Here is a 27,553-nt window from a genome sequence, read left to right as displayed (position 1 = left end):
AGCACGGTATGACGAGCTGAAGAGCAGGCGACACAACCATGATCTAAACGGGAACGAACTAAGGAATAATAAAAACATATCATATATGACCGATCGGCTCCCCAATTGGTGTTACTAAGGACTCTAAAAGTGTAAAACTTTTGTTTTTAATTCTTTGATTTGTTTGACTTAAGTAAGATGGCTATCAAAAAATAAACCTAAAAACTTGACGTGGAGAGAGAGAGAGAGAGCAATAAGCTCTCTATTCAGAAAAACTTACGGAATGGAAGGGTTCAGCAGCCGAGAAAAGACTACACGTTTTGTATTTTTCAGATAGAAACGTGAAGCCGGTTACCCTGGACCAAGCTTCGAGGTGAGATATAGTGTTCTGTAGAAGTCTCTCTGCTGTGGGTGTTGAACGGGTCGCAATGTAAATCGTCAAAAAATAGAGAACATGAGACAGAAGCCTGCACACATTTGGTAATACTGTTTATGGCTACAGAAAATAAGGTGAGACTTAATACACTACCTTGAGGCACTCAACTCTCTAAGATGACGCTATCCGAAAGAGAATCGTCCAAAGGAACACGGAATGTTCGGTGATTTAAGATACCCTGAATAAAAGCAAGCATATTGCCCCCGATTCCCCATTCTCTGAGGGTGTTAAGAATACCACGTCGCCAGGCCGTGTCGTACGCCTTTTTTATATCAAAGAAGATAGCAACGAAGTGCTGACGGTATAGGAAAGCGTTTTGTATGGTGTTTCCATTTACACTAAATGGTCAATGGAAGATTGTCCTAGTCGGAAACCACACTGTTCTGGAGATAAAAGGCCATCTCTCCAAATACCATGTAAGCCTACGGTTAACCATTATACATAAAGGCTTTGCCTTTACCAGGTTTAAGTACTGGTATGATAAAGGCTTCTGACCAGCCGGGTAGGAAAACTTGTTAGGAGAATAAACCATTGTAAATGTTCAATAGATGTTGCAGCGCCGAATTAGGAAGGTGTGAAAGCATACAGAGGCGAATGTTGTCCGATCCAGGGGAATTGTCATGTGAGTTTTTAAGTACGTGTGACAATTCCATGAATACGAATGGGGCGTCGTTTAATTCGCCAACCGACTCACCAATGTTTAACGATAATACTTGTATCTGTATCTTGTAACTTTGAAAACTGTTATTATATGATGAAGTGAGGAAGACCGAGCGGAAAGATTTTGCTAAAGTATTTGCCACTGCCGAAGATGATGAAAGGAGTTCTTCCTTATCAATAAGACCGAGAATAATTGTTTCGGTGATCCGAAAACTGCACGGATCTTTTTCCACACAGTAGACGTGGGAGTAGTGCGTGAGATAGTGTTCACGTATTTTGTCCATGACTTCCTCTTAGCGTCTAAGAAGACTGGACGGCATACCGCTTTAGCCCAGCGGTATACATTTAGATGTTCAGTTGTAGGCCTACGATTAAATTTGCGTAGTGCCTGCCGTCAATTCTTAATAGCATGTTGGCAATCATCATTCCACATGGAACGAAAGGACCTCTAGGATTACCCGATGTTTTTGGTATATCTGTTAGCATTCTCGAGTATCATGGAACTAAAAGAAGAAAGTTGGTCAAGGATGTCTGCACCATCGTAATACTGTGATTGGAAGGCTTTATGGTATCCATTCCAATCCGCCTTTTCAACAATCCACCTCCGTGGCCTTCTTTTCACCTCGCGATCAACACCGAAACCAGTAATAATTGGTCTGTGATCACTGCCGTGAAAGTTATCACAAACAGACCAATTAAGATGAGGAAGTAAACTGGATGAGCATACAGAGGTCGATGTTAGATACAGTACCACATGATAAACACATGAATGTATGTGATCCCTCATTCAGTAGACAAAGGTCTTCTCTCGCTCTGTTTATCATATTTCCTCGAGTGGAGCACAAAGTTGAACCCCAGGAAATATGGTGGGCATTGAAGTATCCTACTATTAACGATGGCGATGGTATTTGCGTGAGGAGATTTGAGATTTCTAGAGCACTCAAGAGTTCGGTGAGAGATACAAATTGCAGATATGCTATTTCAAGGGGATAGAGACCTTTACTGCAACAGCAGGGATGAGGGTGGATAGTTGAATCCTTGTAGCCGATACCTAATTCTTTATGAAAATAGCAACTCCACCACTCTCTCTGTCTACTAGACAGTCGTATCTCTCACAGAAATACCGTTCGAGTGTTATTGGATCTTGTTGTAGATGTGTTTGTTGGAAATATTAGTAGATCATGGGCGCGCGCCAATACTCTAATTTCTTCAATGCGGGACCGAAGACCTCTAACGTTTTACTGAATAATGTTCATAAGTATAGATAAATAAATTCAGGAAAGTATATAAAAATTAGTTGTATGTGATTCGGTTTTTCTTTTTTGTATTTTTGATTTTAAGAACTCTGATGCTCAGGGGTCGGGTGGTTCTTCAACCATATCTTCCAGTATACGAGGTGATGGTGGAGGAGATTTTGTATTATGGGATACCGAAGATGACATCCCAGAGGGGGTGTCCTAATCCAGATAGATTAAGACACAATGACTACAATGAATCTAGATAAATTAAGACTGTCCAGCCAATTAAGGCTTTAATATGGTGGACAGGTACTTGCTGGCATTCAGCAACCTAGGTGTGACGGCGAATTGCTCTCTAGACGAAGTAAATTTTAATTTATGGATGTCATATATATTTTTTAGTAGTTAACGGGGTGCGCCTACCCATTTTAGTAAATATATGACAAGTGAGGGGTTGGGACATGTAAGCTGGTGGTGTATGGCACCGCGCTTTGTCCGCTCACGCTGTTAGGTAAGCCCTAGGAGCTATTTAGGACACTGGTTGCCAAACCATTTCGTGGCTCAATAGCCATTTGTGGCACAGACATTCGGTCTTATGCTTTAGAGCGACCGAATGGGGCGGTGGCGGGAGAAATGCCAAACAAACCAATAATTAGCAACACAACAAATTAGACGGCTATATCAACTGATATTTTTAACTTTAAATATTACAATATTTATTTTAAAATGTTAAATAAATGTTTTTGATCATAAATTACTAATGAAATAAATTTTGAAGAATAAATTGAATTTTGAACAATAAATGTTCAAAATGCTTGGCAGCGTGCTAACCTGAAGTAATATCCATTTATAACTTTTTGTATCATGTCTGGCGGTACAAGAGCGGATTTGTCGATTATACTTTTCGATTCATCGATGTCTGCAGGTTTCGTTTTGTAAACATTATGTTTCATGTACCCCCCCCCCCCCCGAAGTAATCCAGAGGAGACAGGTCTGTGAACCTGACAGGCCATTCTATGACTCCTCTACAACCTATCAAGCGACTTGGAAATTGTTCATTTAAAATTTGCCGTGCCCTTAGATTATGATGAGGTGGTGCCCCATCTCGCTAAAACCATGCTATTATTTCATTCTTGTCAAACACATTTTGCCGGATATTTGGTAAAATCCTATCAACTAGCACGTTGTAGTAAGCATCTCCTGTAAGATTATCATCTAAAATAAAAGCCCCTACACAATACTAGGACCAATGTGATTCCTGATCAAACATTCACTTTCTGAGGGTGCTCGGTAAGAACTTCCGACATCCATCTGGGATTATTATCACTCCAATATCGACAGTTTTGCTTATTCATATAGCCATTTAACATAGTCACTTCATCAGTAAATACTGAATTGGAAAAATTTGCGTCTACGTCTAATTTTTCCATAATAATATCACAATACTCAACTCGCAATCAAAACCATCTTCTGAAGCACCAAGTGTAGCTTATATGGGTGAAATTTATTTGTATTTTGAATTTTCTGAACTGATGTTATGTTGGCCAACATCCTTTGAATCGATGAATGAGGGTGTTCAACAAAAGTCTGCAATACATCTAATAACTTTGCATCAGTTGTGACAATTCTTGGCGGTGAAAGGAAGATTCTTTATAGTACTGGTTTCTTCACAGTAAATTTACTTAATGGTTCCTTGTTTGGAAATCTATTATTATATAAATCACATAACTCTTGTAAAGGGAGAACTCTATCACCATACCCGTACATCATCGACAGAGTTATTCTTTCAGTTTCACTTAAAGAAGGCATTGTTATTTGAAGCTTTAATATTTAATAAAAACAAATAAATGAACAAGCAAACTAATTATTAAACTTTCACAAAAAATCAATCTGAACCACTAGGCCTACAAGTTAATTTTTAATAGCACTATCAAATTTTACCATTAAAAGTACGTCGAAGTAAAAATATAAATGAGGAGTTAATAAGTCGCATTGTTTCAACGTAATACAAACTGCATTGTTGAAAATTAACAGACGATTTACTCAACTAAATTTGTAATACATTTTTTAAGTAAATATTTCCAGTTGAATTGTTTCATTTACTTTAAAAGTAACAAATATTAGCCAATATTAACACTGGAAGTTAATTTTTATTTAGAGAATAATATCAGTCTATATAGCTGTTTAATTGTTTTTGTGTTGTTAACTATAAGTTACTATTTATTACTATCAACATAACATCAATATTTAAATTCGTTAGGATATGCATTATAAATGTAAAATGCAATTAAATTGTTCACGTAGCGCATTTTACCTCATTTTATTGTTAACACAATTTTTCTGTCATTGCAACTTTGAATACTTATAACTCAATAACGAAGGCATTAACAGAAAAGCAGGTTTCACCGATGCTTTTCTAGTAAAATTTGAAATCGAAATCACGTGTCATTTTATGTCCACCGTCCTATTTAAAAAAATTAAGTTTGATTCAATATAGCATGTCCAAGATGGACAAAAATTAAAAATCCACCATATGCAGATTTTTTATTAATTAACTATGTAGACCCCATATCTTTCTGATTCCAAGTACCTCTCATATATGCAGTATAAAGCTGTTTCCATACTTAATTATCACCCAGTATATATATACACACGCGCGCGCGCGCGAATGTAAGTAAGGTGCTGAATGAAATACAGTCACCTATGGTATCCAGTACATGACACACTGCTGATCTTTCTGATTAAGAGATTTTCTAATAATAAATAATCATCTCATTTTTAAAAGTAATATAATTCACATATCTTTTGATTCCGTTTTAAAATGTAAACAGTAAATAATAAATAAATATAACTTATTGTTTCATTTTATAAAATATTTGTATAAAATTGTATTATAAATATTTTATTTTGCATTTATAAAAAAAATAATAAACAATCGAATAAAAATATGATTAAAAGCACTAAGTATAAAAAATAAAATTTTAGATATGATGGTTGATTATATTATTTTGCTTCAAGGAAAAACTTTGCTAATAACAATAGCAGTTAGTTTTAATTTATTTCTTAAAAATATACAGTGTCCCATATAAAACGCAACCTATCAATCACTCATCCATAAATTTCAAAAGTCAAGCTTACTCCCTACTCGTTACTGAAATGGACTCGTCCAACATCTGAACATCGCGGCGACGCAGTAGAACACTACCGATACAACAATGCAATCATAACGTTCAGTGTATTGCTAGAGACAAGATGGTGTTTTCGCTAGATGAGCGTGTTTTCATTGTTGGGGTCGTACTTCAGTACGAAATCAGTGGTTGCAGTGCAAGATCTGTTTCGCCATAAGTACCCAGATAAACCGGCTCCTAACAAAACATCAGTATTAAGGTTAGTTGCAAAATTTAGAGAGACCGGTTCTGCTAATAACAAGGAACACAAAAGATCTGCGTCAGTGTTGAATACAGATACAGTCATTGAAATCAAAGACCGATTACTCGCCTCGCCAAATAAATCGATCAGACGTTTGCCTGCTGAAATTAATTTGTCTAAATCAACTGTTCATCGGGCGACCAAACAATTACGATTACGACCTTATCGCATTCAAACGGTTCATCGACTTCTTGAGCCCGACAAAGAAAAACGGCTACAATATTGTCAGTGGTTCCGTCGATTTCTGCGTGACGGAATTAATGTTATGGATTCATTATTTTTCACAGATGAAGCACGGTTTCATTTGGATGGCTACGTAAACAGCCAAAACAGTAGAATTTGGAGTGCTGAAAATCCCCACGTTTATCACGAAAAACAATTACACCCGCAGAAGTCGGGCGTGTGGTGCGCGATATCGCGGAAGAAAATAATCGGTCCTATTTTTTTCGAGTACACCATTAATGCAGAACGATATCAGGATATTTTATTTCACTTCATTGCACTCTTGGAAGAGGAAGACACTGCTGGCTACAAAATGACGGTGCGACATCGCACTACGCAGGTTCAACTTCTGATTTCGTTGAGGAATTCTTCGGTAATCGTGTTATCGTTCGAGGCTTGTGGCCACCAAGATCTCCAGATTTGACTGCGGCGGATTTTTTCTACGGGGTTATCTCAAAGAAAAAGCCTACAGCAACAAACCACGAACACTTGAAAGTCAATATTGAACAAGCTGTATTAAATATCCAGCCACAAACTTTGAAAAAAGTTGCAAGAAACGCTGTAAAAAGAATTGAAGCTTGTATTCAAGAAGATGGCGGCCACTTCCAACATTTACTTTAATAGTAAGGTAATGGATGGTAATAATAAAAATTACACATGCCTTTTTATTATTTCAATACCTACCAATATAAGGTTGGGTTGCGTTTTATATGGGACACCCTGTAGTAATTTTTATAAACATTTAATATAGACAAGAAAAATAAAATAATTGTCATGTTAAATAATAAATAGAAATCTGATTAAACATTTATTATTTGTAGCAGATCGTTATATATTCTGATTAAGTACTTATGTAGTAGTTTGTATGAAAAATAGTAGTTTGTATTTAGTAACAAAATACTTCCAGCTTAATGGTTTAATATTTATTCAATGATTGTACATTTTTGACTTTTGATAAATATACTAAAAGCACTTTGGTGCACATGGGGTTTAGTTTGTGTAGTTAGCAACCTTCACCACACCTAATGATCTATGGGGCTTCAGTTGAAATATAAGCTATGCTTTAACAATCTGCCGCTAAATACAAACAGCATGCAGTTCCCTATCTAAAGGTAAATGCAGCCACATCATTTAATTTTGATTTACAGCAAGTCATTTATTAAACACAGAATTGATCATTATTATAATCCAGACTCCTCATATCCTTCTATTCGGAAGAAAATTACTTTATTAAATGTTTCAGAAGTAGCAAAACTACCAGACTGTAATGAAGAGATCAACCGCTACGTCTAAAATGTCATTTTTTATACTTGGTGCTTTTAAACATATTTTTATTTGATTGTTTATTTTTTTTTTTATAAATGCAAAACAAAATATTTATACAAATATTATATAAACTAAAACAATAAGTTTTATTTATTTATTATTTACTGCTTTAACTTTAAAACAAAATCAAAAGCTACACGTGGATTATTATATTACTTGTAAAAATGAGATGAGTATTACTGGAAAATCTCTTAATCAGAAAGAACAAGGTGTGTCATGTACCGGGTGCGATGAATGACTATATTTCATTCAGCACCTTATCCTCTCAAACATATAAACTACAACAGAATAATAACAAAATTTCACCTGAACTAATATCTAATTTTATTACCCATACTATCATTCTAAGCACCAATAAAATATTGTGACTTCTTAAAATAACAATGTCAATGAATGTAGTCCATTACATGCGATTAAAATGATTACAATTTAGTTTAAAAAACAACCCTAGTATAGTAATATTCAAAGTTATCTAGAGGAAACTAATAAAGGATGTACCTGCAAGTAATGAAATTAAAAAAAAACACTAAAAAGACAACTGTTTTTTTTTTATTCAGTTCTAAAATTGTTCTGTCAAATAGAAAAAGAAAAATACACCATGCAGTACTTCAATTTTAAAACTACAGTTATTTTCTGAGAGGTAACAATAATGTATAATTCATATAGCGGTTGTAAGTTCCAATGCCTTTAATTTTAATTGTATTGTACATTTTGTATGGTTATAAAATGAATTTAAACAAATAAACTCAAAAAAATCTTCTTTAATTCTTTAAATTTCAATATTAGTACCAAATTCAAAGATAATTATCAACTTACAACCTCTGAATTTGATACAAAGTTCAAAATATTTATTAGACTTAAAAATTACAAATCTTTTACAATAAATTTTATTAAAACAAAAAACTTTAGTTTTATTCTCATTTAGGCTTACCAATAATAAAACTACATTTTGGTAAAAGTAAGAAAAAGAATGGAAATAAAGAATTAAAAGAAACTGATATCAGATGCAACTTGATGCTTTCTGTAATCAGATTTTTTTTTGCTTTTATGTTTTACAAATGTACATTCATCCATTTCAAAAGAATCTTTTCTAATAGCTTTTAAAACTATTGGTTAATACAAGATTTTCAAATTAATTTTTCTTCTGTATTCCATAGACAGAATATCAAAAATATGTAAGACTAAGTAAAATTTGCCTTATTTATTTTTAAAGAAGAATTCATCACATATGTTTAAAGCTTGTGTAGATATGAAAAATACCAAGCCTGATTAGGATATGAACCCCAGACCTTCTAATGAAGCACAAACAATCCAATACGGTACAGGCATTAAAAATATTTTAAAACTAGCTATACAATTCACATAATGTTTTTGATTAAAAAATTCTTCCAACTAAGTTATCTAGAAGAAACTTACTACAGGGCCCACCATAAGGACCTCTGCTATAAAATAATAAAAAATTATTAAATAAGTGCATTTGTTGAAAAGTAAGGCTTGAACATAAAATGCATACACAGTCCAAATTGAGAACTCTTCCTCTTCTTGAAGCCATTTAAAAGTATATATTTAAAAAAGTCTTAATTTAGTATAATAAAAAAAAAATTACAATAAAATAGATGTCTTTAGACGCACCTCTTGCTCAACAATTTTTAAGGGATTAAATCTGCTAACATTCTCATGCAGATATATCCAATTAAGGCCTCATCTCAGGTTTTGATGAAATTTTGAATATATCTTATTTCTTATTTAGGCCCTAATTTATTTGATACAACTGAAATTATTCATCCAAAATACCCAAATTACACAGAGCAGTCACCAAAAATTTTGCAATTCAGCACTGTACAATCATAATATACATTTTTGGCCTAAATAATTGGTTATTACATATAATTATGGACTCTGGTTAAAAATCAGCCGATTGAATATTTAAGGTTAATTAGACAAGGTCAGTGAGTAAACCGAGATTAGATTATGTGATATTGTAAATTCAAAACACAGATTCGGGGTTAGATTAGTTGCCTAACCTAACCTTAATATTGACCTACACCTAGCTAAACTCAATTAAATTTCATTTAAACTGTGTTATTTACTCCACAAATAATATATATATTGCATTTAACCTAATTTAAACTTAGCTTACCCTAACTTAATTTATTTTTAAGTGACTAATTCCATTAGCTTAACTGCATTATTTAGTCCAAAAATAATGTACATTATACTTGTACAGTGTTGAATTACAACATTTTTGTTAAGGGTACTGAGTAACTAACAAAGTATGTAACTTGGGTGAAAGGTGTTTCTAACAAATAATTTCAATTGTAACAAATGACTGAGGTCCTAAATAAAGTATATTCCAAAGTTCATGAGAATCAGAAGTGAGCCCCCCTAATTGTATATACCTACCCTCATGTAATTTCTTTATACTCAGTACTGCTGTTTTAATACATTTTGTTAAAAAAATTCCCCTGGCATCAACACAACACAAGAAAGAAATCTACTATTAATTGTTCCTTTCACAGAACTGTAGTTTTGAAAACCTCATCGTTTAACACTAACCCATTCCTTTAACCACCTTCCAGACAATGTAAAACATGAAATTAATGACAAAAGCTCAAGGAAGGATCTGTCGAAGATTTCTTGAATGGCTTAATCCTTTTGAAATAATTGATATGTTGTGATGATACTTTTTATATTTGGTTATGACTCGTTACCTTTTAATTTATTGCATTTTTTGCGTTTCTGGCACAACAGTACCTATATTCTTGTACTAGGATTGTTGGCTAATAGGTATTACCTAAAATTGCTATTATGTGACAACAATAAAATAAAAAATACTTAATGGGATATTTAAATACTATAAACAATATACATCAAACTCCAATAAACGTAAATATAAACCATACTGCATGTTACTACATAAAAAAATCATAAATGTCAAACTGACTTGACTATTATAAGACAAACAGGAAGCTAAGGTGACAAAAGACTACTGTACACGCTCTCCATCAAAAACTGTTCTATATTATATCTAACATAGGGGGATAGCAGGCATAAACAGTAGAGTACTCTAACTGCTGATGTTTTGTCTATAATACGCTTACTGGCACCATATTTCTGATATTAAAAACAATTACACCTAATTGTCTTGCAAACTTTTAAATCTGTAGCAGTGCATACAGATGTGCATACTTCAATGCTTCTTATATGATTTTAAATAGATAATTTAAAATTAAATATTTTTTCAGTCTCTGCAAGGCAAAGAAAGCACAGAAAACACTCTTACCTTTACTTTTTTACTTTATCATAACGTTTTCAGTCCTACGCCCATCTACAGTGATAATTTTTTAGACTATTTACATTTACACATTATTCTGTTAGCATTTTACATTATGTAAAAACTGTTGGTTAAAATAAATTTTTGTTAAATTTAAAACATTTTCTTAAAAAGATTTAAAATAAATTAGAACAAATATCTGTTCAGTCAAGAATGAAAAAAAATAAATAATCACAATTAACTTAAGCATCTAAATTCAATTTAATAACACTGATAAACAAAATTTTTGTTTCCTAACATGCAATACATGATTTTAGTCTGTTTTTTGAACTGAAAACGAATATGAACTCAGAATCTTTCTTATCACCCACCATTTTCGAAAAAGTTTTAAATTTTAACTAAAGGATTTTTATCATTTTTCAATGTATAGTTAGCATTTTAAGATCCTAACAATGTATTTTGTTAGCTCATTTTTTATTGTTTAACTTTGTTAACATAATTTGTAAGCTATAAATAAATAAATAATACTAGACAAAAATTACATTATTATATCATAATCAAATATTATGACATCATATCTAATAATGAAGAGTGAGCCTTCATGGACAAGATTAATCATGTCTGTGCAGGTCAAAACATGTAGTGGAAACACAGCTTTGTTTGTATTAAGCACTGGATTTAGGAATGAATTAATTTTGTTCAGTCTCTACTGTCTTAAGTTTGTTAACAGTGCAGTGTCATAATGCCTCAAAATTGTGTAAATGATGTGGATACCTTTTGTTATGTATGTGGTGAGTTTACCGTAAAATCAAACAGAAAAAAACATTAACCTTTAATTAAAAAAGCATATAATTTTTACTTTCAGTGTAAAATTGGTGATCGGGAAAAGATGTGGGCTCCTCATATAATATGCACTAATTGTTCTCTATATTTAAGAGGTTGGCTGAAAGGTACATGGAAGGCTTTGCCATTTAGTGTACCTGCGGTTTGGTGTGAACCAAAGGATCATGTAATCGATTGTTACTTTTGTTATACAAGCGTGTCTGTAATTTCTAAAAAATCTAAACATACTGTAAAATATCCTTCATTGCAATCTGCAATCAGGCCTGTACCTCAAAGTGAAATTATTCCAGATCCTGAGCCACCTGTGAATGTATGTTTCGAAAACAGCGATAAAGAATCAGGGAGTACTGAAGAAGACAACAATGATTTTAATTTTGAATTACCTTCCAATAAGCCAAATCTTATATCACAAGATGAATTAAATGACTTGATTAGAGATTTGAATTTATGAAAAAATCAAGCTGAACTGTTAGGAACACAACTGTAAGGTTGGAATTTACTTCAAAAAAATACAAAAATTTCAGGCTTTCAAAGCCGACAAAAAGAACTTTCTCAGTACTTTATTGATCAAAATAATTTGGTTTATTGCACAAATACTGATGAGCTTATGTTGCACTTAGGACAAGCTCATAAACCTGAGAACTGGTGCCTCTTCATAGATTCATCCAAGTATAGTTTAAAAGTGGTTCTACTACACAATGGTAACAAATATCCTTTGATACCAATCGCTTGTGGTATTAATTTGAAAGAGACATACGATGTGATGAGACGTTCTTGAAAAAATAAATTATAAAAAACATAGCTGAAACATGTGGTGATTTGAAAGTTATAGCTATTTTGTTAGGCATGCAGTTAGGCTATACTAAGTATATGTGTTTTCTTTGCGAATGGGACAACTGAGCTAGAGATAAATATTAAGTTACTAAAAAGTGGAAGAAACAAGACAACTAAACTCCAAATGGGAAAATTATTACTCATGAGCCCTTAGTTGAACCCAAAAAAATATTTTCACCTCCTCTCCAATTCAAGCTAGGACTAATGAAAAATTTTGTAAAAGCAAAGAAGAAGGATAGTCCTGGATTTTTGTACATCAGGCAGAAATTTCTGAATGTAAGTGAAGGAAAAATTGAAGAAGGAATATTTGTTGATCCTCAAATAAGAGAGTTCGTCAAAGATGATGTATTTAACTCGATGTTAAATAATGCAGAAAGTGCAGCTTCGGCTTCATTTAACATTTGCAAAAGTTTTCTCGGCAAACAAAAATCCAATAATTACCATGATATTGTTAATCAACTTCTTACTTCATACAGAGCTACGGGATGTAATATGTCTTTGAAAATACATTTCCTCCACTCACATCTGGATTTTTTCCCGGACAACCTTGGAGACGTAAGTAACGAACACGGTGAACGTTTCCACCAAGACATTTCGGTGATGGAAAGCCGCTATAAAGGGAAATAAATTACTAACATCCTAGCTGATTACTGATGGACATTAATTTGGGATGTGCCTGAGGCTATTTATAAAATAAAACCATCAGCAAAATCATTCTAACACAGGTATGGCCGTGCAAAATTATAAATTTTACAGATTTTAACTATTAATCCCTTAATTTTTTTTTTGAAGCGTAACTTATTTAAAACTAAGGGTGATAGAACAATTGTAATTACAGATCTGTAATGTATACAAAAAGCACTTCAAGATATAGCATCACACTTGGAGAAATATTAAATTTTTTTTTGTGTGCAAGTGATAATAATTCATTTACTGTAATATAATATTCAGTAGATAGTAGGTTATACAGAATTAACAAATTAAGAATTCTAAAATGTAAAATTGAAATGCATTAATTAGAAAAATAAATAAATACAAATAAATTAAAAACATACTTAATTCTGAGGGTGGGATTTTGATAGTTATGTCACTGTTATTATAAATGTTGAAACTTTAACATCAATATTGGTGCTATTTAGAGTGGACTGAGCTAAGCACTCATCACAGCTCATTTATGCATTTATTTATTTATTCTTACTATTAACTAATATGAGGTAGAATATAAATGATATGTATTTCTCTAAAATGACCTAGAACAATTCTACAGCTAACTGGCAATGCAAGGCTAGAGATAGTGTAGAGGTACAGGACCCACTCATTAACACGGGAGGCAGCAGACTTTCTTCTAAAAATTCAGCTGTCTTACTAGACCTGAAGCTATTTAAAACCTGAGGAGTAGCACAATATCCTTCATCCCACCCTTTTTCAACAGGTAATGGCTGCAATTAAATGAGGAAAAAGAGTGTCAATATTTAAGATTTACATAGTTTTAATAATTTTAATAAATGATCGACCTAACCTTATATCATAAAATTTCAACAACTACTGTAAAACAAATCAGACCAACAAGAAAAAATTGAAGTTATTAATGTAATATTAACTAAATATCTACTAGAGAGTACTAAATCCACAACCATCAGTACATATGCAGACAAAGTCAGAATTATCTACTAGATAAGTGATTACAAAACATTTTGTTCATTTTGAACCATTTGGTGGCTGAAATTTCAATCAGGATTCCAACCAAGGGGTTAGTAGTTTGAAATACAAAATATGCTTGATTAGTTTAACGCACTTAAGTGAACACATGAAAAAATGGTTGAGATAAACATATTTTGCAATTTATGTATTTCCTACTTTGCTCACATGCTCTTAGAGGTAAGGTGACATAATTTCCATGAAAAAATTATAAGCCATAATATAGTATTACTTAGAAATAATATATGATGCATATGATACCTGAAGATGACCTAAGCCTGACTTGACCTGAGGATGAAGCAGAGAGTACTCAGAAAAATGGCATTAACAATACCTTTACATTGTACGGCACTACTGATACAAAAGGGAATCGACTAGGATTGGGCTTATTAACATTAATTTAAAAACTTCCAGAGTTAAAGTATAATCACATCCCTGGAAATGAGAAATCAAAACATTGCTTAGTTGCACTTAGACCTGCTTGAAATTGGACTAAAGCCCCATAGATTATAAGTGATTACAAAATATTACATCAATTTTTCTAAAATCAATCATTACAGAAATGTTTAGATACTTAAATTTGTTATACCTAGAACAACTAGCAACATCCAGTCGATGTGTAGGCACCTAGAAAACTGTATAGGCAACGTTGAAAAATGTAAAAAAAAAAAATAGTTAAAATGATAAAATGACTATTATAAATGTAATACTAAAATGTGTAAATTAATTAAAATTGTTTCAACTAGCAACATCCAGTCGATGTGTAGGCACCTAGAAAACTGTATAGGCAACGTTGAAAAATGTAAAAAAAAAAAATAGTTAAAATGATAAAATGACTATTATAAATGTAATACTAAAATGTGTAAATTAATTAAAATTCGGAATTAAACTCATAACTTTTTAAATTATTTCATCAAAAGTTGTGAATGTTAAGTATTAAAGACAATTTTAGTAACTTTTGGGTAGATGAGATTAAATACTACTGGTTTTCACTCTAAAGCTTATTTAAGTAAAAAGTAACAAAAGATTAATATAAAGTAGCAAAAAATTACTACGGGATTAAAAGTTTTTCCCCCTGACCTATTAAATCACAGGAACTACAAAAGTTTGTAATCACAAAGTTATTAAATGCTATATTAACTTAAAACAAACTTACTTAAACTAAACAAAAACTTACATTACTAAAATAAGTTACTTAAATAAAGTAATAAGTCTAGTAATTAAGTAAGTCCGGTACTCAAGTAAAGTAGTAAGTTACTTAAATTAAACAAATATTACACCCTAAATTCAAATGATTTACTTTACCACAAATCAAAACCAGATGTGCACCTTTCTTATAACGATAAAACACTACAATTAAACAGATGCAAAATGAATAAATATGTAGTTATAACCTACATAAGCACTTAATTGAAACACCTATAGTTGATCAGTGGTAATATATTATATCAGTAGTTGTAATATTTACAGATTGTAAATATTACCGCAAAATAACTGTCAGTTTGAAAGTGACAACGTAAATTATATCACGAATGTTTCATATAATAGTTACCCAAACAAAAATAATTATAAAGTTATAACTTTCTCCTTATAACTAGTCAATAAATCACACACGGTAAAAACCTTAAGTGTTTAAAGCTAACTTTTACAAAAACTTTCGTGATATGATACTACTAAAAAAATTTAGGTTATCGGATGTCTAGAGAAAATGTATTTACTTTTCAAGTGTTATTTGGTTTAGAGATGTGAACCGTTATTGTTATATTAGTAGCTTAACCAGACAGCAATTATAAGCTAGACAGTCCAATCTAATCCGGAAAATTAAATGCAATTTTGCACTAAAAAATTAAGCGTAAAGTTGAATAACCTCTACCATTGCCAGAATTTACTGCACAGTCGCAGTTCTAACAAGGACAGGTGAATGAATATCGAGAATAAACTTAGTAGTCTTAAATCACTACCGTAACAATGCTAGTTTACTCACTAGTCAGTTCTCTCTCTCCCCACACTATACGACTAAGACAGCGTACTTCCGGTAAGCTATCCACTAAAGTATGAAATGTGACAACACAGAGTGCGTGGGATCCAACTTCATGACAGGCGCGCAACTATCACTGCACAACCGTTAGTGAACTTGCTCAACTACACAGTTCATTTGTCTGATACAGTCAGCCCACAGGAGATAACTTATCTCCAGTGCCGGAACAGTTATCTTAAAACTGTTTAGAAACTTCCGGTGGCCATACATGACAGACTCTTCGGAATGAATGAATTCAAGATAAATATAATGAATAAAAAAACAGCCACTCCTTTTGATTTACCTTGTAAACCGTAAGTTATCATTTTAGCTCTGAAATGATAACTTTCATCTTTATTAAAAATTAACATTTATGATAGGGTAGGTCGAATGTTGAAATTATAACAAATTTACAAATACAATAAATAACACACTAATTATTTTACTAAAAAGCTTACCTAATGTTAATTGGTTCAGTAAATTGTAGGTTTCATTTAATAAAATAAAAATTTGCTTTCAGTGTGTCAAAATAAAGCATTAATTAATAATTTACCAAAATAGCCTAGAAACATAGAAGAAAGATGTTCATATAAAAATACTATCAGTAACTTCCCTCACAGCTAAAAATAAATAAATCCTCTATTATAATAATTTTTTTTAAATACACATTTTCTTCTGTAGTGAAAGAAATCAATATAGGACACACAAAACACAATATATTAAAAATGTAAATATAACCCAAAAATAAAGATTATACCATGAATCACTTTAAAGAAATTAATCTTTATTGACTGGCTTATTCTGTAAAAATAGAATTACAAGTGACAAAGTAAATGATAATTAAGATTGTGATAAAATGAGACAAAAATTCTCTCAAAATTCTGTATTGTGTGTAAAAAAAAAGTAAATAAACATGATTATTTATTAATGACTTATCTTAATAGTGCAAATATAAATTATCTGGATGAACACTGGTTTGAAACACCCAAACTCAGCAATTATACAAAATCTAGATGGCTTTAGAGAGTGGTTCTTTCTTTCTTTTTCCTGTTTAGCCTCCGGTAACTACCATTTAGATAATTCTTCAGAGGATGAATGAGGATGATATGTATGAGTGTAGTCTTGTACATTCTCAGTTCGACCATTCCTGAGATGTGTGGTTAATTGAAACCCAACCACCAAAGAATACCGGTATCCACAATCTAGTATTCAAATCCGTGTAAAAATAACTGGCTTTACTAGGACTTGAACGCTGTAACTCTCTACTTCCAAATCAGCTGATTTGGGAAGACGCGTTAACCACTAGACCAACCCGGTGGGTTTAGAGAGTGGTAGTAGATCAAGTTACCTTACAGCATTAGAATATCATTTAATAAAGAAATAATCTTTACTACCTTAGTCTGAAATATTATGAAAATTAATTGAATTGTAGGACAAGATCTGATGGAATTTTGAATTACGAACAACTTTCAAATTAATGGAACTTGTTCTTCCACAGTCCTTTCAGAGTTAATTATCAGTAATCTCTTCAGTGGAGTTTTTGGTTGTTCACAGTTTTTAATGGCTCCCTTCTTAAAAAGGTTAGGAATCCTTTACACATGTAATAAAATAATTTATTCAACCTCTCTTCTGTATTCAATCATATAATTAAGAGGTTTCCTAACTTTTTTAAGACAGATGCTACTGACAACTGTGATAATAGAAATTCAATTGAAGAAGATACTGATAATTAACTGTGAAAGGCATTGGAAAGAATAACTTACATTAATTTTAAAGTTTTTTTTATAATTAATAATTTTAAATGATAATCTCTGGTTTATCTAAGGAAAGTCTTTTGAATGCTACCTGTCTAAGAATAAAGATAAATAAATTTAACAAAAGGTACTTCCAAATTAGAGTAATTGAAAGAAACTCCGAAAGGATTTTACGTTCTACACTTATGTAATAATCTCCATTGTACAGTGACTGACTGGACAAAATTAACATATATCAACTATTTCTAAAAACAATTTCCAAGCCAGCAGCATGCACAAAGGAGAACACAAAAGTGCAGTAAAAAATTATGAATATTTCAAACATTGACCCAGACATACTTTAATTTATTTTTAAAAAGGTGTATACAGGAAGGGAGCATTTTCCCCGCAACAAAAAAATACTATACTAAGTAATGAATGAATTTAAAATAATAAATTCAGTTTTAATGTAACTCACCTTATCTCAATTGATCCTTTTTTCACAGATTTTATATTTAACATAATCCATCACACACAGAACTACTGCTGCTCACTAATACATAAATTAATAAGTAAATTTTTTGTATAAATCAAAATCAAGAAAAAATTTTGGTAAAAATTTCTGGAACTGATCTGAGCTAATCTTTTGCACAGACCCCTCTAATTCTGGAATTTTAATTCTTTTAATCGTAACTATTTTATGGCATCTATATTAAAATTTTTATATGCTAATAGGTATGTGAGCTATCCTGAATGTTTGATATTTACTTAAATGGGAAGTTCTCATTAATCACATTTCTCAGACAGCTGGAAGGTTGAAATAAAATGACAATCATCTCTAAAGGAGTTGTTGGAAAAATAAGAAACGTAACAGATTACATTTCAAAAAAAAGATATTCTAATTTTCAAAGGGAAGTAAAACTTAATGGTATCAAAGAAGTCCAAGACCAATTTCATCAGCTAAGAGAAAAAAAGAATACAAGATTTTTTAGTACTCTGCTTTTTAGAAAGTAAAAATCTCAGTGCTGTTGAAACAATTTGTACTCTTCATGGCCCCCTCAAACTAGTGAAAATTTGATAGGATTCATGATAAATATTAAACTAATTTTGGCAAAAATAAATATTTACCAAAATCAATATATGTAAACACTGAAATTTTTGTCTATTTGCAAATCACATTGTGATGTTTTTCAGGTTAAAAGAAAATGCTCAAGTGAAGGGCGAGTCAGGGGGGTAGTCGACTGCCACAGCTCCCTGAAACTGCTATGCATTGCCTAACGGTGGAGGCTATTGGTTTTGAGGGAGCAAAAAAAGGTTAAAAGAAAAACAAAAACTGTTGCAAACAAGCTCATTGTCTTTTGCTCTCTTCCTTTATACCAGTTAAATCTCTTTGCTCATTATACATCAGCAAAACCAATTTATTGAAATTGATTAACTTGTTACAGAAGTTAATCATAACAATTACTGGAAGTGTATTCAAGCTACAAACTTAAAATATTTATATTTATATTTATTTTTGTTTTATTTTAAGGTGAAAGATATAAAAATCTGTCTCTGCGCTAGATGCTTTTTCAGTAGGAGTACTGAATATTGATATACCATTGGTGTTTGAAAAATTTTTTTTGTTCATAATGAGTTCAAAGAGTGTGTGATATAAATTATTTGTTCATCCAGAATATTGTTTTATTTTTATGCATTTGAATATTCTGAGTTGCTGAAGTACGTCTAGTTTACATCCTTTGTAGTTTGTGTGTAAGATTTTTATGATATTCATGTGTGGTTTTTGAAAGTGGAATTAAGCGCTTTTATGTGCTCTTTGCACTGTTTTGAAAAGCTGCCTTCTGTTACCTTATGTACAACTAACTACGGCCTGAATTCTAAGTATGATTATCCAAAGTAAATCAGATTTGGTGAATTGTTGAGTGGGTTTTTTATGAATATGTATTTAGTATTCTGTTTTAATTAAGGTTCTGTATACAATGTTTGCAGCCTCCTTTTTGAATGTGTGCAATTTCTTTGGTGTGGTTAAATTTGGTTTGGTGTTAATGTTAATATGTATTTGTCATTCTGAAATTTGTGTACGAGTTTGTCATTGTTCTGTTGCATCCATCTGCTTCTGCTAAATATTTAATTGCATTAGTTCATCCTGATAGATTTTGTGAAAGTGGGATGTAGTGTAGTTATTTTGAAAGTTTATGTCATATGGGTGATTAAAAGAGGTGTGTACAAGTGTGGTAGTTATAGGTTTTCTGAAGACTTTGAATGTATGTTTGTAGTTGTGTTTTGTTAACTGTAAAGCCCAAGAAGTTTTTTGTATTCATGAATAAAGATTATGGTTTCTGAAAAACTGTTGGTATTTATGAACAATAATAATCTGCATCACCTGGTGTTTCTGAGTTGAAAACACTTAAAACAAAAATAAAACTTTTTATAAAAAAGTCTTTGTAGAAAGATTTACCTAGAAATCATTATGAGCAGTTGAATGCAAAACCATTGATCAGTAATGTACTGGTCCCACTCCGGTAAAGGGCCCTTTACCAGAGTAATTTCTTTAGTTGTAGTGGGTGGGATTAATATCCACCTCCTGGAAGTACCTAAAAGAACTTCTTTGGGTAGGGTTGTTTGTCTTATTTTATGGAGCCTATATGGGATCATTCCTTTTTCCAATAGCCACCGTTTGGTGACCAATCCATGATTTTTGATCAGATACTACAAACCAGGTCCATACTAAGAGCATGGAGACCTTTAGGGTATTATATTCTTTGATATCTATGGTCTGGTAGAGTTGGCTCTGCCTAGTGACTTACCTGCGGACTCTTGTTTCAATTTGGTAGTTGTATAAAAGCCACTCTCAGACTGTGATGTGCTTATCAAGGTTGTGTCTCCAGATAAACACAATTACAGAAATCTTATGTTCTTTATCTATACATAAATTAGCAGTAAAATTAACAGTAGTAATTGCCAGTGCCTTTCATGGTAACTTTTAAAGAACATAAGCTCAAACAAAGAACACATTTTTTATAGAAAGACATCCCTTATATATTTATATTTTAAATGGATAATCTTTACCTAAAACTTCATCAGGCAAATTTTATGGACATGCCTTGTAAGAAAAATTTTGCCTTTTGATACAGGTTGAGAATTACAGATACAAAACTATCAAACTGTAGTCAGAACTAAGTTAGCTGCAATCTTTTTCAATTCAATTTCAGCTGGACAGATAATTCAACTGATTTGCATTCATAAGCTGGAAAAATAATCTTATGACAAGGTTGTGAATCATAAACACATGAAAGTTAAAACATACCACATCTGGCTACAACAAAAAAGGTATATGCAGTTTCATTATTAGATTTACTAATTATTTTTGTAGTAAGAGTAGTTATTGAAGATGAAAGTATGCACTAAATTATTTGATGAAGTAGGTAAGTAGATTATTTAATTAATTACTACGCTATAAACAATTACAAAAGGTTAACGATAATAAAGTTGAAAGTAAAAAGAATAAATAAATGAAGTTAATTTTATAATTATTAGTCAAAAAAATTAAAGAAAGGGGAAAACAATAATCATAAAACTGTAATAATAAATATATAAAATACTTATATATTGTCGTAAAATAACAATTTCATATATATATATATATTTAATATTAATAGAAATATAAACCACCAAAACACAGTAATTAGATAAGTTAAACTTACCTAATTTATCTAATTACTGTGTTTTGGTGGTTTATATTTCACATAATATTACATTTTTTTAACACAATGGTTAATATGTTAATAGATTATTTGCATTTTCAAAAAAAAAGATATATATATAATTTATAGCATATATTTTTCAAGGCGTTACATTTTTTTAAAAAGGCGATTTATAATTATTTCATAACAAACTATCTTTTTAAATAATTACAATAAATAATAAAAAAGAAAGAAAACATATTTGCATACACACACACACACACACACACACACACACATATATATATATATATGGAATTAATGCTATCTTTAATAAATAATCATAAATTTATATCTACTTAACAAGAACAAGCATATTCCATTGTCTTCTGAAATAAAATATCAATGGTATATATAACTGAAGACACACACACACACACACCCTTGAAAGTGTATATATGCATTAAAGGCTAACAGCATTCATGGCAAATACATAATTCATTAATAATTTTTTAACAAGCATACAAGCACTGTTGACATATGTTTAATGTAACACTGAACATAAAAATATCACTCAATGTTGCACTAATTCAATTTCATTGAGAAAACAATGAGTTGATATTTTTTTAAAAAAAGGTATCTTAACTGTTTAATATTTAGAAAAAAATGTTAAAAAACTCAAATCTCATTATATGAATATCAATCAAGTACATCAAAATAAAATGTATGTCAGTCCATTTAAAAGTAGTTTTACATAAACTGTAGATTGTATAGAAGCATTTTCAGTAGCACTGATTTGGTGAAAAGGCTCTTGCCCTAGAAAAGGTTACTTGTCTCTTTTCATATTTCAGTGCAGCAAGGAAGCACACTCAGAGATAGTGTCAAATCTTTCTACTTAAACATTTTTATTTCTTGTTATAGTCTATTGAGTACAATGAATTCGGAATAAGGATACAATTTTATTGGAAGGAGAATGCAGTAAAGGAAGTACTGAATCAATTGAATCCTAAGCTTACACTTAGGAATTTGGATTAGAATTAGCTGGACATGAAAGTGAAAAGTAATTTAAAATATGATTCAGCATCATACTTTTTTGATGGCATTTGAGAGTCAAATAAGATGCTAAAAACACATCTATGTAAGGTTATTGCCAAAATCTTTTACATATTCTCATATTTCTTAACTGAAGCAATCTTAAATATTTTACTTTTTACGCGACTTAAGTTTTAATATAAGTAAGCCAACTGCTTTGACACATTTTATACAATAACCACACTTCCAGCAAAGTCACATGATGATTTTGTAGATTGTATAAGTAAAATGTTTGAAAAAGATGGAGTCTAGAGTAAGTACATATCTTACACATCAGAGAGTTAGGAAACTAATTTAATTCTACTTCTTCTAAATTAATTAGTTCTATTATTATTTAAAAAAGATTCTTCGCTACAGTGGCTGTAAAGATTTTTTTCCTGGCTCTGATGGCAATGCTTGAATGGTGAGTGTTTACGCCATTGGCGTAAAGTCGTTTTATTCCAATGAATTCAAGGTTATGGTCAAGTCTTGTAGTTTGCAGGCTTGGTTATTTATTTTGCATTTTTGTAAGGCTTATCTACGTGTATTTTTAAATATGTTATTTGGATTTATTTTCGATATCAATTTCTCTCAGGCTCCAGCTTGTCTGACTATTGCATCATCGTATTGGTGTTAGCTTTTTCTTTCATTGCTGTTTAGTCTTAGTGTATATTAGGCTTAGTGTTTTTTTTATTCTCAACCAATTTCAATGTTGTCATAGTTCCTAGAAGTCTATTTCTCTTTGTCTGCCCTGATGTCATTTCTTCAACTTGCGTATTCAGAAATTATTTTTATCAGTCTTACGTAATTCTTTAGTGGACTGCTCGCTTAAATTATTTTTGTTATGTCTTCGTTCCACACCGTTTCTCTAATCGTTCTCATACTAACACTAAACACTACTCTTATTGTCAACACACACTCTTCTGTCCATTGCTTTGTTCGCTTCCCATACTTCTCACCACGCCAGCTTTTATTCATTCTAGTTCGGACTTTCACGTTCTGCGGATCCTGGTCCTCTTGGAGGGCCAGGCTTCGATGTTTTCTTTCTTTCGCTTAATGTTAATACTTTCGTCGTCTTCGCACTTATAAACGTTGCGGTATTTCTCTGTTAAAATATTTTCTAATTCTCGTGATTTCACAGTTTTCTATGTTCGTCCAGCCTCGTTTCTTCGTTAAGTTATTCTTCAAATTCTACATTACTTCTCTGTGGAGAGTGCTTCAATTACTACAAGCTGTCAATTCTGTCGACGCCGAAATTTTCTCCAGCTTCTTATTACAATTTCAGCGAAGCAGAATTTCTTCAAATTCGTTGCTACACATTTCAGACGCCCAGTCTTGCTCAACCTCGAAGTCACATTCTCACCACTGTATTCCTGATACACCACGGCGGACTACCCCCAGGAATTTACTGTATGCATTCGTTTTACCTTCATTCACGAGTTCGTCTCTTACTAATATTTGTGTGCTACAGGCAAGTTCAGTTTTTCATTACTTATTACGTTAAATCGTTATGTTATTAAAATTTGTGGAACATTCAGTTCATCATACCTATGCCTTTCAAGTTTCAATTTCACTTAAGTACAGTCACGACAGGTTACTTACATAAGGTTGTCATTGTTCAGTTGCAACCTATTTCACGTGCTCAATTAATTTCAATGTGATTATATTGTAATTAACTCTTTATTTTTGTTTACTTATCACGATTTGATTATTGTTATTAACTCTTTTTGTACTAGAATATCATTGTGGCCTTTTTTCTACGCTAAACTAAAATTACATGTATTAATTTTTTAACGCTAAGTTTGTTGATGTTCTTAATTCAGAAAAGGCCAGTGCTAATTAAGATTTATTGTAATTCTTTTATCTAAGTTAATGACATCCGTTCATTGCTATTTGTCACATTATAGTATATGTCAGTAGTACAACGGTTTGCCAGCTACATTTTTCTATTGTTATGTTTTTCTAAATTTACAATTAAAATTAAGGTGTTTCATGTTCTCTTGTTTTTCAGGCTTTGTCAAAATCTGTATTTAAAGCGTATATTCATGTATTTTTTCATTTAACTATCATTGTTCAGACACTGATTTTAGTTGATATTCTCATGTATCATCAAATTATGTTATTTTCTTTTTAGTTTTAAGGTTATGATTTTTAACATAAGTTCATTTGTTTCTTTCTCATTAAAATCCAATTTCTTTTGGCAAATACGAGCTGTGTTTTTTTAGTTAACTTTACCCAACAGTGAGTTTGTATTTGATTAGACATAATCATTTAGCCGGTGGCAAAATTTTCCATTCTCAAAACAATAAAAATAATTATATAATAAACACTAATGTTTTAAAAAGTTAATTTTTTAAATTTATTTATAAAAAGACTTATTTTTTTATGCTTGTTAAAATTTATATTTGCCATTCATGCCTTATTTTTAAAATGTATTATTTGCTATAATCTTAATATCTTCCGTAGTTTAAAATAAAATATTATACCGACATTCTCTTCTAATCCATTCTTTTTTTAGGTAGCTTTTCCTCTGAAATGAAGATCAAGTAGATTCCTTCTTTTTCCTAATGGATTCACATAAAATCTTCCTTTCCTATTATTTAGCTTATTTAAAATAATCAGTCTTGAACAATTAATATCTTAGTACAGTAATAATGCTAAAACGATTTACTCTCATTTTATTGATATAATTAATTTAATTACGTGTTAACTTTTAAATATCCTTTTTAATAATGTATTGGCATAGATATAAATCTCAAGATAAAATTCTTTGTCTTGCTTGTAAGAAAATAAAAAGTACTTGTATATTTTCTTACAAGACAAGACAAGATATTTTTCTTTAGCATTAGTTTTGGGAGGCCAAGGTTCACAGTGAACTGTAGCACCGGTGAAAGAAGCATTAGTTTACTTTAAAATATATCCTATTTTTTAATAGAAAATTCTAGTAAACAGAAAAAAATTGCATCAGACAGCTACCTTAAGATATGCTCAACAGTGTATCATTACTGCCATAAAGAATGGATAATTATCATTCTAATATTATATAAAATTCAGAAACAATAACATAATAACAAATAAAACTGTGATAAACAGGTTTGTATTATCAAACTACACATTCAGTAACAAAAAACTAAAATACAATAAATATTTGGTTAATATCAACTCTATGTATAATAAGCACATGTGTATCACACATACAGGCATATTCTCTCGATTATATATTCATTTTTCATAAAGTATTGACTCTCAAACAAAAACACATAAAATTAAATACATAGTACACTACAGGTTGTGAAATTTTACTATAAATTAATTTATTTTGTTTTCACTGTGGTAGCACTTCAACTGTTAATATGTACATCTTCACAACAATGAAATTTGGAACAATGAGATTTTAATGAATACACATCATAAGGAAGACTTTAAAAAATGACTGCAATATTTAACATACAAATCAAAGGAAATGCAGAGAATTTTGATAAAAAAACATAAAATTATTGAATATTACTTTAATCAAACTGCTGAGATAAACTAACAAACATTAAAGGAAAAATAAAATCACGACTGGAGATTTAAAATATACTCATTTTTGAAATCTGGTTTCAAATTTTTGATACATTCCTGAGGTCAGTGAAACAGTAAAATGAAAACAATATAACGGAATTATTTTTCATTAAAGGTATAAAAGACAAAATTTACCACAAGTTAAAACAAAAGATAGGCTAAAAAATATATATATTAAGAAAAATATACTTCTTAACTGCACGGCAATGCAATTTACATGATATACATTTTGTTAAAAAGAGTAAACATGATCTGACTTACTTGAAAAGCAAGACACATATGCACACATACAGTGAAATAAACTAGAAAAATTCAGTAGCAGAGCTCATTCTAATTTCCAGGTAATAGGTTGTTTTATGTAGATTTTATAAATTTTCAGAACTAGAACTAATTAATACAGTAAACTAACATTAGGATATCATGTAATCATTAGCTACACAAACATGTAACATCAACATAAAATGTCTTTCTACACATCTGAAAAACAGTAAGCAATTTTTTTTCTATAGAAGTAGAAATTTAATAGTACTTACAGGTCCTAAATTGTTTGCATCAGTGTACTGAAAAATACATCTTCTGTTCTAATATTTCTATAAATAATGAGAAAATTGTACCAGTCTGATTCTGAAATTATAAAATCTTCAGTGTTTCTCCTTTACTTTCATCAATTTCAAAAATTTTCATTCTTTCAAGTGGCTATATTAGTCAAAATTCTGAGGTCAGATTACAAATATACACCCGGCAATTATTTCACTTCACTCCCATAAGACCATCTGACTCTGGTAACATCAAACAGTTATCTCAAATGTCTGGAATTTATGCTATAACACTTGGAGATTCTGTTTCTAGTCGGTCAGCTGCTCCTTCTACTTGTAAACCAATACAAATATCTGAATCATTAACACACAACTACTACTTAACCAGAACAACTAATGAAGGTAACACGGGGTAGTTTTCAACAAGTAGAAACTCCTTTTGCTATGTCAATTACATGTGAAATTTAAGAAACAGTTTTGCTTCAGGAGCTTGTGTTATATTTCCAAGGAATCGAGGGTGAAGTTATAAAAAAGACACGCATCTTGGTTTCAAACTTGATCTGTCAGCTAGCGCCACAAAATTCTTTGTTTCAGCTGTTAATAAAAGTTTTTTTTTACTCAACTTAAACACTACTATGGTTTTCAGGGACTGGAACAGAAAAAAACAAAAAAAAAAAAACTTAAGAATATTTAAAGTAAACCTATAAAAAAAACCTAATATTCTGATGAATACACAGAATTCTAGATACGAGAGTACAGGCGAAAAAGCATTAACAAAAAATCTAAGGGCTAAGTGTTAAGCAAAAGTGAGCAGTTCTCTTTAGAACAATAGAAAGCAAACAGGTCTGATGATCTACAATTTTTAACTCAAGAACGTGATAAAAATGAGATAGCAATGACTTATCACTCACCTGAAATCATATAATTAGGAAAAGAATTCAGTGTGTGTATGTATGCTGACAGCATGCATTGAAATGGCAATCTGTTATTGACAAAACACTGATTTCATA

The 27,553-nt window shown here is 31.1% G+C and overlaps 2 protein-coding genes across 6 annotated transcripts in view; both read right to left on the bottom strand.

Moving 5' to 3' along the window:
- LOC142323125 (laminin subunit beta-1-like) overlaps nucleotides 1-16,082 on the bottom strand; it is a 118,982-nt gene extending 102,900 nt beyond the window's left edge. The window contains exon 1 of one of the 3 annotated variants that reach the window (XM_075362348.1): nucleotides 15,924-16,082. The gene's annotated coding sequence lies outside the window, so the exon portion shown is untranslated. The other 2 variants (XM_075362349.1, XM_075362351.1) reach the window with 2 other exon arrangements.
- The window catches only part of LOC142323126 (testin-like), a 201,138-nt gene that overhangs the window by 131,774 nt on the left and 41,811 nt on the right, over nucleotides 1-27,553 (bottom strand). The gene's annotated exons all lie outside the window — the stretch shown is intronic.

The sequence above is a fragment of the Lycorma delicatula genome, chromosome 4, assembly GCF_047948215.1.
Source record: "Lycorma delicatula isolate Av1 chromosome 4, ASM4794821v1, whole genome shotgun sequence".
Lineage (NCBI taxonomy): Eukaryota > Metazoa > Arthropoda > Insecta > Hemiptera > Fulgoridae > Lycorma > Lycorma delicatula.
Note: the sequence above shows the minus strand (reverse complement) of the source record. Positions and strands in the feature narration are given on the sequence as shown.